The following is a 12,039-nucleotide window of genomic DNA, read 5'->3' on the forward strand; positions in this document are numbered from 1 at the left end:
GGCAACAGAGCTGTTTTATATCTTAATGTGGTAGCAGTTACACAATTGTGTCCGTATGTTAAAACTCAGAGAAAGGTACTTCAAAAAGAGTGAATTTTACTGTATATGAATTATAAGTAAGAGATACTGGGAGTGGTCACAAAAAGGACAAGCTAATAGGGGTAGTGGAACTAGAAAGAGTGAGGGTAGACACCTCTTTTCAGGGGTTTTGCTCTAAAGGTGAGCAGAGAAATGGGGTCAAAGCTTGAAAAGAAAGTAAATTCAAGAGGGTTTTATTTAAAAAAAATTTTTTTTTCAACGTTTATTTATTTTTGGGACAGAGAGAGACAGAGCATGAACGGGGGAGGGGCAGAGAGAGAGGGAGACACAGAATCGGAACCAGGCTCCAGGCTCTGAGCCATCAGCCCAGAGCCCGACGCGGGGCTCGAACTCACGGACCGCGAGATCGTGACCTGGCTGAAGTCGGACGCTCAACCGACCGCGCCACCCAGGCGCCCCAAGAGGGTTTTATTTTAATTAGGTAAAGGAAGGCTGTGGAGGAATTTGAAAGCTGATGGGTATCATCCAATCAAGATGGGAACTTGATGGAGTGGGAGAGAGAAAGAAGAGTTGCTAATGATGTACTTGGGCTCTAGAACATGAGGTCTGGGATCCAGGAGGAGAGGCTGGCCTGACACAGTCCGTCCGTGACGGCAAATGATGGTTTGGGTGGATAAGAGAGTATATGTATGAATATTCTTCTGACTGCTTTTATTTTATCCATGAAATAGCAAGCTAAAGAGGGAGGGAGGAAGCTGTTAGGGTTTGGAGGAGAAAGGAGAAGATAGGCCAAAGTTGTCTTGGAGGGTGGGAGAGTGGACTGTAATGCCCAGGGAACTGGGCTAGGCATTAATACGTTCAGGGAACATGGTTCTGTGATTTTTTTCTAGCCACCGAGGAAGGGGAGAGCTGCGTATATTCAGGGCGGAGGCCCTATGAGTCAACATGTAGTGAGATGGGCAAGAAGTTGAGGACAATTTGACCGGGTGACTGTAGTGACTGTCATCTCCAGCTCTAGGTGCACTAGTTCCCAGCTAGCAGCCAGATTTCATTCTCCAAAATTCAAATGCTTGAACCCCCAGTCTCCCAGTGAGACAGTGTATGGAGGTGAGGGCTTCGGGAGGTAATCAGTTTAGATGAGGTCCCCTGTGATGGGATTGGTGTCTGTATAAGAAGAGACACCAGAGAGCTTCTGCTCTTGCCCCTAGAGGCCATGTGCAGACACAGTGAGAAGGGGCCGTCTGCAAGCCAGGAAGGAAGCTCACCAGAAACCAAATCTGCTGCACCTTGATCTTGGGCTCCCGGCCTCCCAAATTGTGGGAAAATACATTTGTTCTATTGTTTAAGGCACCCCATCTATGACATTTTGTTAAGGCAGTCCAAGCTGACTAAGGTATCTCCCTTCTACTTACCAAACATGCCAAGTATACCCCTTCTTATGCCATCTGTATTTCCTTGTCCCGATTTAGAGAATGCTTTCTAATCCAGTTACTGGCATCTCCTTCACGTGTGTGTGCAAATGTCAGGTTTTCAGTTGGGTTTCTCCTAGTTACCCATTGAAAATAGCAGTCTCCTCCCTACCCAATACCCCTGCATTTGCTATCTTCCTTCCCTGTTTTATTTTTCTTGCAGGATGTCAACTTTCTCACATTCTGCATACCTCAGTTATATTTTATTACAGATCTCTTTCCATTGGATTTTAAGCTTCACGAACGAAGGCAGGGGTTTTTGTCTTCTGAGCTCGCTGCCGCATCTATAATGCCTCTAGCAGTGCTTGGCGTATAACAGGCACTCGGTAAATATTTTTTGAGCCAGTTAATTAAGTCAGGACATTTTTACTATTTGACATTATGTCTGAATTAGGAATCAACATTCAAATATTCCACCCGGTTGTCGATGCCTCTGCTGAATCTTGCTTTCTCCTTTTGGGTCCTGGAACGTTGTTCCTTGCCTCTGCGGCTAAAGTCTCATAGGTATGATTTGGGGACCAGCCCACCTAACTTCCTCAGGCTGTATATTGAGACAGTATAATATGTGGTTCCTGTGCAGAGCTCTTCTGAGAGAGAGTATCCAGGGTTCAGTTGATTCCAATTCCATCTGTGGTTCTTTCGCGCAACTCCAAACCTGAGGTTGACTTTGGAACATCGTCTTTCTTCGGTTCCCACAATATTTGCTCTAGACTAATGAAAAAATGAATGATCATAAATATAATTACTCTGAAGGCCTGAGGATATTTTTGGTACACTTGGAAGGAAGATGGGTTTGAAAGAAAAGCAATTGACGGCTGAGGACTTCAGGTAATTTTGTCTGTTGGAACTTATGGGTACCAAAAATAAATAGCATTTCTCACCCCCTTTTATGTTCTGCACAAATGGAGAAATAAAAAAAAAAAATGAGGAATTTGACATAGATAGGCCAAAATATCACTTTAGTTACTGGTAAGAGTTGGGATTGCTTAGGGCAAGGGCCGAAGAGTTCTGAGCCTAGGAAAAGCTAGACATTACCATACTACCAGTGCAGTGGACAGAACTGGTCACCACCTGGCCAGTAGGGTGGGACTCCTTGGTGACAGCAGAGGCCACTGGCTCCCGACAGTCACTCTGCTCCAAAGAAGAAAATAATGCTCTAAAGAGTCTTCTCGGTAAGCTCTATGGCATTAGTTTTGTGGGGAGGGAGCATTTCACAAACATATCTGTTCATGGCATTGTTTTGTCGTGTAGTCTGGTGGAACTTATGAAACGAGGAAGTCACTTTGGGAAATGCTGGTATGGGTAATTGAGGTGTCCATCATCTCGAACATTCCATGAGATCGCACAAATACAAGCTGTCTTTGTGAAGTTCTGTAGATTCCTCCCATTGGCAGACGTTATCGAACCCCTATGATATGCCAGGCACCATGCTAGTCTTTGGGCAGGTAAGGACAGGAGAGAGAAAGACACAAAGACAACGAAGACAAGCCCTGGCTTTCAAAGAACCTAGAACCAAGTGGGATGGAGACACAGATTCTCAAGCCCTTCTGTAACACAGTTAGCTACGATATTCCAGTGTGATGTGATGAACGCCTCTTTTCTTTAGGTCATAGTCTTGATGACTTGAACGAGGAAGAGAAACATTTCTTGAATTGGCTCGTTGGTATGGCCTCGATTCTTTTTTTTTTTAAATTTTTTTTAACGTTTTTATTTATTTTTGAGACAGAGAGAGACAGAGCATGAACGGGGGAGGGTCAGAGAGAGAGGGAGACACAGAATCGGAAGCAGGCTCCAGGCTCTGGGCCATCAGCCCAGAGCCCGACGCGGGGCTCGAACTCACGGACTGCGAGATCGTGACCTGGCTGAAGTCGGACGCTTAACTGACTGCGCCACCCAGGCGCCCCTGGCCTCGATTCTTAAGATGAAAAGTAACATTAGAAAAAACAAATCCAGTTATTTAGCTGTACAGGGGATTGAACTCTTTAAGGTCTTCAACAGATACAAGAAGTAATGATTACATGGAAACACCAAGTCATGTATGGGTCCAATCTTTGGCAACCCATGGGCATAAGTAACATGGAGGAATCAAAGGGATCTGAGTTCAAGCCTCAGCGTCACTAATAACTGGCTGTGTGATTTGGGGCAAATCACTAACTTGTTTTTTTTTTTTTTCGAAGGGTAATCTGCTTTACTCAAAGTCTAATGATTTAATTTTTTTTTATCTTTTATTTTATTTTATTTTTATTTTTAGGGAGAGAGAGTGAGAGTGCATGTGAGCAGAGAGAGGCAGAGGGAGAGCAAGAATCTTTTTTTTTTTTTTTTTTTCAACGTTTATTTATTTTTTTTTTTGGGACAGAGAGAGACAGAGCATGAACCGGGGAGGGGCAGAGAGAGAGGGAGACACAGAATCGGAAACAGGCTCCAGGCTCTGAGCCATCAGCCCAGAGCCCGACGCGGGGCTCGAACTCACGGACCGCGAGATCGTGACCTGGCTGAAGTCGGATGCTTAACCGACTGCGCCACCCAGGCGCCCCGGAGAGCAAGAATCTTAAGCAGGCGCCACACTCAGTGCAAATCACTCCACTTCTCCCAGAACTTCGCCTGCCTGTCTGTAGATGGGTGGGAATTTGACAAGAGTCTTCTTCCTCTCAGTTTCCTGAAGGGCAGGTAAGAGGAAGGATGTGAGATCCAAGTGTGAACTGTAGTATGCTAAAGTGGCTACATTATTGTATGCTTAAGAAGTTTTCTAGGATTCTGGGCGAAGTGTCCACAGTCTTATTTCACACCCTGGATTCTGAAATTTAATACAGTCTGGAAATATACAGATATTAGTATCTCAGCCATGTTTCGTTTTCTCTCCAAAGTATTGGGGTAAGGGCTATGATTTTTTTTTAAATGTTTATTTTTGAGAGACAGACGCACAGACACACACACATACACACACACACACACAGAATGTGAGTGGGGGAGGGACAGAGAGAGAGGGAGACAGAGGTTCTAAAGTGGGCTCTGGGCTGACAGCAGAAAACCTGACGTGGGGCTCGAACTCACTAACTATGAGATCATGACTTGAGCCAAAGTCAGACACTTAACTGACTGAGCCACCCAGTTGCCCCAATCTATGATTTTTAAAAAAATGTTTATTTATTTATTTTGAGAGAGAGAGAGAGAGAGAGCGCTTCTATGGGGGAAGGGCAGAGAGAGAGGGCGAGAGAATCCCAAGCAGGCTGCATGCTGTCAGTGAAGAGTCCAACATGGGGCTTGATCTTACCAACCATGAGATCATGCCATGAGCCAAAATCAAGAGTCAGATGCTTAACCAACTGAACCACCCAGGCACCTCAGATCTATGATTTTTAAGGATATGCCTTTAATATATGGATTATTAAAAAGCGTAAGAGAAGATCACACTAAAATCCTACGAGAAGGATCTTTGCTTTATACCCAATTTTGTAAAGTCAGCTTTTCTTTTTTAAAAAAAAAAATATTTATTTTGAGAGGCGGGGGAGAGACAGAGAACAAGCATGGGTAAAGGAGGGGCAGAGAAAGAGGGAAAGAGAGAATCCCAAGCGGGCTCTGTGCTGTCAGTGCAGAGCCCGACGGGGGGGCTCCACCACGAACCGTGAGATCATGACCCGAGCCAAAATCAAGAGTTGGACGCTTAACCGACTGAGCCACCCAGGCCCCTCAAGTCAACTTTTCTTTAAATGTGTCAATAGTAAAAAACAACCCAGCAACTACTAAAAAAAGACTTCTGGAAGGAGAGATATTTTACCTGAAATATCAGCATGAAGAGATTTTTATGGTTGGTTTAAAACCCCCTTAAATTAGGGGGTTGTAATGGAAAGTCTGACGGGCTCAAATAAGGCAGTTCAAAAATATATTCTCAACACTTAACACATACTGTACAAGAAATGTATTTTTAACATACTATATGTTTATTACAGATTAAATACTTAAAAATGGAAAAACAGTCCAAATGTTTCTTAAATATTTGCTTAATATAGTCAGAACACACTGCGAATTGTAACCATGAAGAGTACACTTTAAGTGTTTAACTAACATCAAATGCAGTAAAACGTTTCATTTGAAATGTTAAGCAGGCGATAAAAATGTCACGTGAGACAGCAGATTACAGTTTCATCCAAAATTCTCTCTAATTAAGCTGAAACTATGGAGAGTCTTTGGACTAGCTACAAGTCCTGGACTTGTGAATATCACGATCAGATTTGTGCCTTCATCCATTTTCCCTCCAAGAGGACTGTTTAAGAGCATCTGAAACAGATGCCCAAAGATCTTGAAAGAGCAGGATGCCGTCTCCTCTTGGAAGCCATCCCTGACTGTTCCAGAGGGTTCAAGCACATCTCTTTCTGAACCTTGCGTGTCAACTTGCGTTCTTTCGTAACGCATTTTCTCACATTCAGTTGGACAAGAATGCTGACTCTATGCTACTAGTTGTGTGACCTTGGGTAAGCTGCTTAACCTCTCTGTGCCTTAGTTTCTTCTCTTATAAAATGGAGATGATTGTAGGACCTACTTCATCTGGTTGGGAGGATGGGCTGAAATGCGTAACGAGCTTAGAACAGGTCCCGGCACGAAGCGGATGTTCAACACGTAACATGTACCCTTCGGTCTAAAATGTGGAATGTGTTTTGACGATAGTAGGTGAATAGTTAGGAAACATTTACAGCTGCTCCTCCTTTTCAAATACTAAATTTTCAATACATGTGTGGAAATATTGTTCACGTGTTATATATGTTAAGTGTTAATTTTTTTGAAACAATTAAGTTTTGGGCATATCTGTCTAAAAGTTCAGTTCGTCTCCCCACTGGACTGTCATTTTCATCATGATACCTTCTGCCTATTTCTCTTGGTGCTATGTTTTAGGGACCCAATAATTGTGTACTGAATAAGTGAATGAATGAATGAATGGAGACATCCTCTAAATACATGTTTGTCTAATCTACCTGATTAGGTTCTTTTTTTTTTCCAGTTTCTAGAGCTTCAGAGCTTTCTGATTAAATATTATTAGTTAGATAAACCACTTCTACATTGCGAGAGCTTGCCTTTTGAACCAAAAACGAAACAAAACAAAACAAAACTGCAGTTAATGTGCCCATTAGATAATGTCTCCAGCAAGGCAAATGGAAATGAGCTTTGGCAACTGCTGCAGATATTGTGAAAAGAGTTGTGAGTGAGTTCCGTGACTCTGGCCCATTGCATAAACTCGGTGAACCTTCATTTTCTTATCTGCACAGTGGGAATAATAAAATATGTACTTCACAGGCTAAAGGAATTAGCATTTAGAAAGTACTTTGAACAGTGCCTGGCACATAGCAAGTGTTCACTAAATACAGTTGTCATATTATAAGTATGGTAATTACTTCTAATTTTGACAATATAATATATTAAATGCCTCACTACCTAGCGCTGTTACTATCACTTAGTATACTGTAGTCGTTCTGTTCTGTTTTTTGTTCTGGTATGTTTTCACTCTTGTTTTCATTTCTAGCTTCGTCAGTAAGCTCCGGAAGGACTCAGATGCTGTATGTTGGTTCCGCTGAAACTTCCAGAGCCCCTCTCCAGGATCCTGACTGGCAGAGCCCCTTACAACGTGGTCCACTTTCCCTGTTTCTACCTGCAGACGAACATTGCCGCGGATGGAGGCTGGAACTCTGCCGTAAGTGAGAACAGACACTATGGGCAGCCAGAATCGCAGCACCGTAGGTTAAAAAAAGCCTCTGAAGATAACTGATCAGAAGGCTCCCTCCTCTTTTTTTTTTGAAAGAAAATACTGGTGGCGACAAAAAAGGGAAAATGAAAACGAAACATGTAATTGAGTCCAGCTGGGTCTGCTGCCAGCAGAAGTCCATCTCTTAGAGTCAGTGTAGCTCAGAGCACTTGGAAATTAATGGGGTGGAATTAGTTTGAAGTTTATGGCAATTTGGCACACAAGTGCTTTGAACGCTAATCTCGAATTTGGAAATGGTTGGCATTGCCTCTGACCTCATCCTTTTATCTCTGCATCTCTCACGGACTCATTACTTTATTTAGAAAATTTTCAGGATTTACCCACATTCTTGATAAATTATCACAGTTCATGATTGAATCCTTTCTTTCCTCAGATTCCTGTGTTGTTGTTGTTGTTGTTGTTGTTTCACTTCAGGAAGGCTTTCTGTGCCTTTATTTCTTTATCCTAAACATGTGAGGTATTTCTAGGACCGTGGGCAAAGAGTCAGTTTCTGGAATCTAGCTAATAACTCCTCCAACTAGACTGCTTTTAAGACAAGGGCAGGAAAGGCAATGGGGGCTTATTCAATTTTAAGGCACTTTACCTAATACATACTTGGCAAAACTAATGAAAGGCTTTGGGGAACAATGGAACATAGACACATGTCACAGACTTTAAAAAATTAACAGCTTTATTGAGATATAATTGCATACCATAGAATTCATCCCTTTAAAGCACACATTCAGTGGCTTTTAGTCTATTCACAGAGTTGTGCAATCATCACCATTATCTAATTTCAGAGTGTTTTCATCACCCCCCAAAGAAACCTCGTGTCCACTAGCAGTCACTCCCTATTCTGTCCCTCCAAGCTCTTGGCAACCACGAATCTATTTTCCATCTCTATGGATTTGCCTATTCTGGGCATTTCATGTAAGTGAAATCATTTAATATGTAGCCTTCTGTATCTGGTTTCCGACCCTTAGCATGATGTTTTCTCAGTACATCCATGGTGTCGCATGCATCGATAATTCAGTCTTTTTTATCGCTGAATAATATTCTGTTTTGTGGACATACTACATTTTGGTTATCCATTCATCAATTGATGGGCGTTCCGATTGCTTCCATTTTTAAGACGATTGTGAGTCATGCACTGTAAACATGGGGGTAAGTTTTTCTGAGGGCTTGCGTTTTAGTTTCTCTTGGGTAAATACCTAGGGGTAGAATTTCTGAGTCATATGTGACAGACCGAATATACAGATGGAAGATGTCCGGATCATGCACAAAAACAGCACTCAGACCCATAACCTGCAGCAACTTGCCCACAGATCCATCTCCCTATCTGCAATAAACAGCTCAGAAAGCCGGAAGTCAGGCTTGCCGGAAGCCAGGCTTGCCGGAAGCCAGCCTGCCATCTTTAGTAACCCCTCCAGGAATCTAAGTAACAACTGCTGTAAAAATTGACCCTAGGTGATCAGGACTTGATTGGTAACTGACAGCTTCCCTGATTTTTGTTCTGGCTTCCAAGTAGGACCAACCAGAGAAAGCCAAATAGGCGCCCTTAACCAATCACACAGGTGCCCCGCTTCTAATTAGCCTGCCTCTAGCTCCCTCGTGTCGCCAGCTTCCACTCCCGGTGTACCTGCAACCTTCTTTTTTTTTTTTTTTTTTTTTTTTTTTTCCGTTGTAAAGCTTTCCCACCTTCCTCTGAGTCTCTACCGAGGCACAAGTGGTAGTGGCTGACTCCCTTGCTATAGCTAACTCTGAATAAATAGCCTTTGGCTTTTCCCATTTGGTTGGTCTTCATTCATTTCCACATATATTAATGCTGTGCTTAGCAGGCATTGCCAGACCGGTTTCCAAAGTGGTTCCCGTGTCACCGATTTTAATTCCCTTTCGTCTTCTGGTTGGTGCAAGCCAGGGGACAGTCGGGAGAACAAACAGAGAGCTGAATGCTGGAGCAACTCATTTCACTGTAATGCTGTTTAACTTGGTGGGTAACAGAAAAGGAAGTAGTAGCTTTAAGAAAGTGAGACGTTTGGGGGCGTCTGGATGGCCCAGTCGATTAAGTGTCCGACTTCCGGCTCAGATCATGAGCCCAGTTGGTGGGTTTGAGCTCCACATCGGGCTCTGTGCTGACAGCTGGGAGCCTGGAGCCTGATTCGGATTCTGTGTCTCCCTCTCTCTCTGTCCCTCCCCTGCTTGCACTCTGTCTCTCTGTCTCTCAAAAATGAATAAACATTAAAAAAAAGTGAGACGTTTGGTTTGGGGAGTCAGGGTTGGATCCTTGAGGAGCTTCAGGTAGAGCTGTTTAGGAGTTTGTTGAAAATTTGGTCTTGAATATTCAGGAAAACAGTTCAGTCTGGAGAGAGTCACTCTCTTCTACTTTTTCTTTAAAGTCACATTTGCGGGGTGCCTGGGTGGCACAGTCGGTTAAGCGTCCGACTTCAGCCAGGTCACGATCTCGCAGTCCGTGAGTTCGAGCCCCGCGTCGGGCTCTGGGCTGATGGCTCAGAACCTGGAGCCTGTTTCCGATTCTGTGTCTCCCTCTCTCTCTGCTCCTCCCCCGTTCATGCTCTGTCTCTCTCTGTCCCAAAAATAAATAAACGTTGAAAAAAAAAAATTAAAGTCACATTTGCTTTTCTATTATCCTTTCTTTTGGCCCTCACACCTCTTCTTTCAGATTCTTCCTCATTGTAGGTCATTCTTTCAACCAATTTTCCCCATCAGGATACCAGCTACTAAATGTGAATTAACATCATGACAGGTGTTTCAGAAAAACTTACCCCCCATGTTTACAGCGCATGACTCACAGTGTATCTCCCTAGATATTTCTGTCCCTACTTTGTAGTATAGATTTGGGTCGTTTCATGTTTACTGATATATCCCAAGTGATGAGGACAGTGCCGGGAACAGGGTAGGTGCTGCACCAATTCTTGTTGGAAGAGGACGCAAGAATTTTTTTATTTGCCTGCGTCAGATAGTAACTCCGAGGTGGTAGCATTGGAATCTAGTGTCCGGTGTCCGCTTATTTGATCCCCAAGGGTGCACATGGTCCTGCGCTCTCTCTAGTTCCCTGTCTCTCTAAAGAGGAGGATATGCCAGATCGGTTTCTCAAGCTGGCATTCCAAATGCAGCAGCTGGCCTGTCTGTGCGTTCATTGGTGTTTTGCTGCAATAAATTGAGAACTGCTAAGTGCCCAGAGATCATTTTCTTTCCTTTGGGACTTCTCAGATATGCTAAGGCACATTGTGAATCACCAACGGGAATAAGTAAAGTCGTACATTGATCTATACAGTCCTCCCACACCTCAACCCGCGGAGTGTGTGTGTGTGTGTGTGTGTGTGTGTGTGTGTGTAGCATCTATTAACATCTAAGAATGGAATTTTAGCGTAGATGGTCTTGATTTCTTGAGTTCCTTTGATTGGCTACTTCTAGCCCTATAATTGGTTGACTTGAATTGTGGTAAAAGAACAAATTAAGGTCAAATCTTATTATAGAAAATATGGTTAGAAAAATATTACTATAACAAAGATATTTTAAAGACCTGGCCATAGGCCTAGAGTAATAGGGGCTTGCTGATTTCTTTAGAGTTAAACACGCTGCTACAAATAATTTAGTACAATAAATGCTTTTCTCTTGCCTTATTTTTACAATAGAGGGGGGAAAAGTGGCACCTTGCTGTGTGGTATTGACTCTTCCAAGGAATATTTATTGAAGCCTCCCAAGCACTGCACTACCCTGTGGGGGACATCAGGGGCCGACACGGGACTCCAGCCCCCAGGCATTCATGATTTGTTGGAGTGATGAGAAGTACGTGGGATCATAGTCGGTGACAGAGCAGGGAATACAGTCCCCTGTGTACCAGATACACGATAAAAAAAAATTTTGAAGGCCATTTAAGACAATTTATTTATTTTTGAAATGTTTATTTATTTTGAAAGAGAGAGCTGGGGAGGGGGCTGTGGAGGGAGGGGGAGTGGACAGAGGATCCAAAGCAGGCTCCACACGGCCAGCAGAGAGCCTGATGCAGGGCTCAAACGCACAAACCGTGAGATCACAACCAGAGCCCAAGTCAAGAGTCCGACACTTAACTGACTAAGCCACCCAGGCACCCCGCCATTTAAGATAATTTAAGAGAAAAGGTCAGATTTTGGGGGCTCAGATCCCAAAGAGTCTAGGCTGTAAGCTTCCTGGGGGCAATGCCAGGGTTGCTGTGTATCCCCTCTGTGCTCTGCCTGGGGTCCTGCATGCAGTGGGCTGGAGGGAGTCAGCGTTGCACAGCCACCATCCCCAACCTCGCTCCCCCTACTCCTGGGTCCGGGGCGCTTGGCAGCTAAGCCAGCTTCTGGGCCCCGCTTGAGGATGTAGCCTCAGCTTCTGGGCCCTTAACTTTCAACTTGCCACTCTCCTTGCCAGGCCCTGAAGCTGAAAGGAAATGAAGGGGTTCAGCTGTGCAGTCACACACAGCAGACCCACAGCTGTCAATGCTGGCTCCACAGCTGTGCCACTTCGCCTTCGTAAACCTCCCTTCCATTGCGATGGAGATATGTGATATGTCTCATATCACATATAGTGATCTAACGCATGATATATATGCTATCACATATAAGTTATACATGTCCATTGTGATACACACAAAAACCTGGATTGCGAGTAACTTGTTCTGTGAGTGTTCCACAAGACGAACAAACATTTTGAATAAATTTTAACTTGATAACAAGCCATGTCTTGCAAGACGAGCAGTATGTGACACCCAATGTCATGTGATCACAACGGAGCCAATGGTTCTTGAAATTCGCT

Source organism: Leopardus geoffroyi, chromosome B1, assembly GCF_018350155.1.
Source record: "Leopardus geoffroyi isolate Oge1 chromosome B1, O.geoffroyi_Oge1_pat1.0, whole genome shotgun sequence".
Lineage (NCBI taxonomy): Eukaryota > Metazoa > Chordata > Mammalia > Carnivora > Felidae > Leopardus > Leopardus geoffroyi.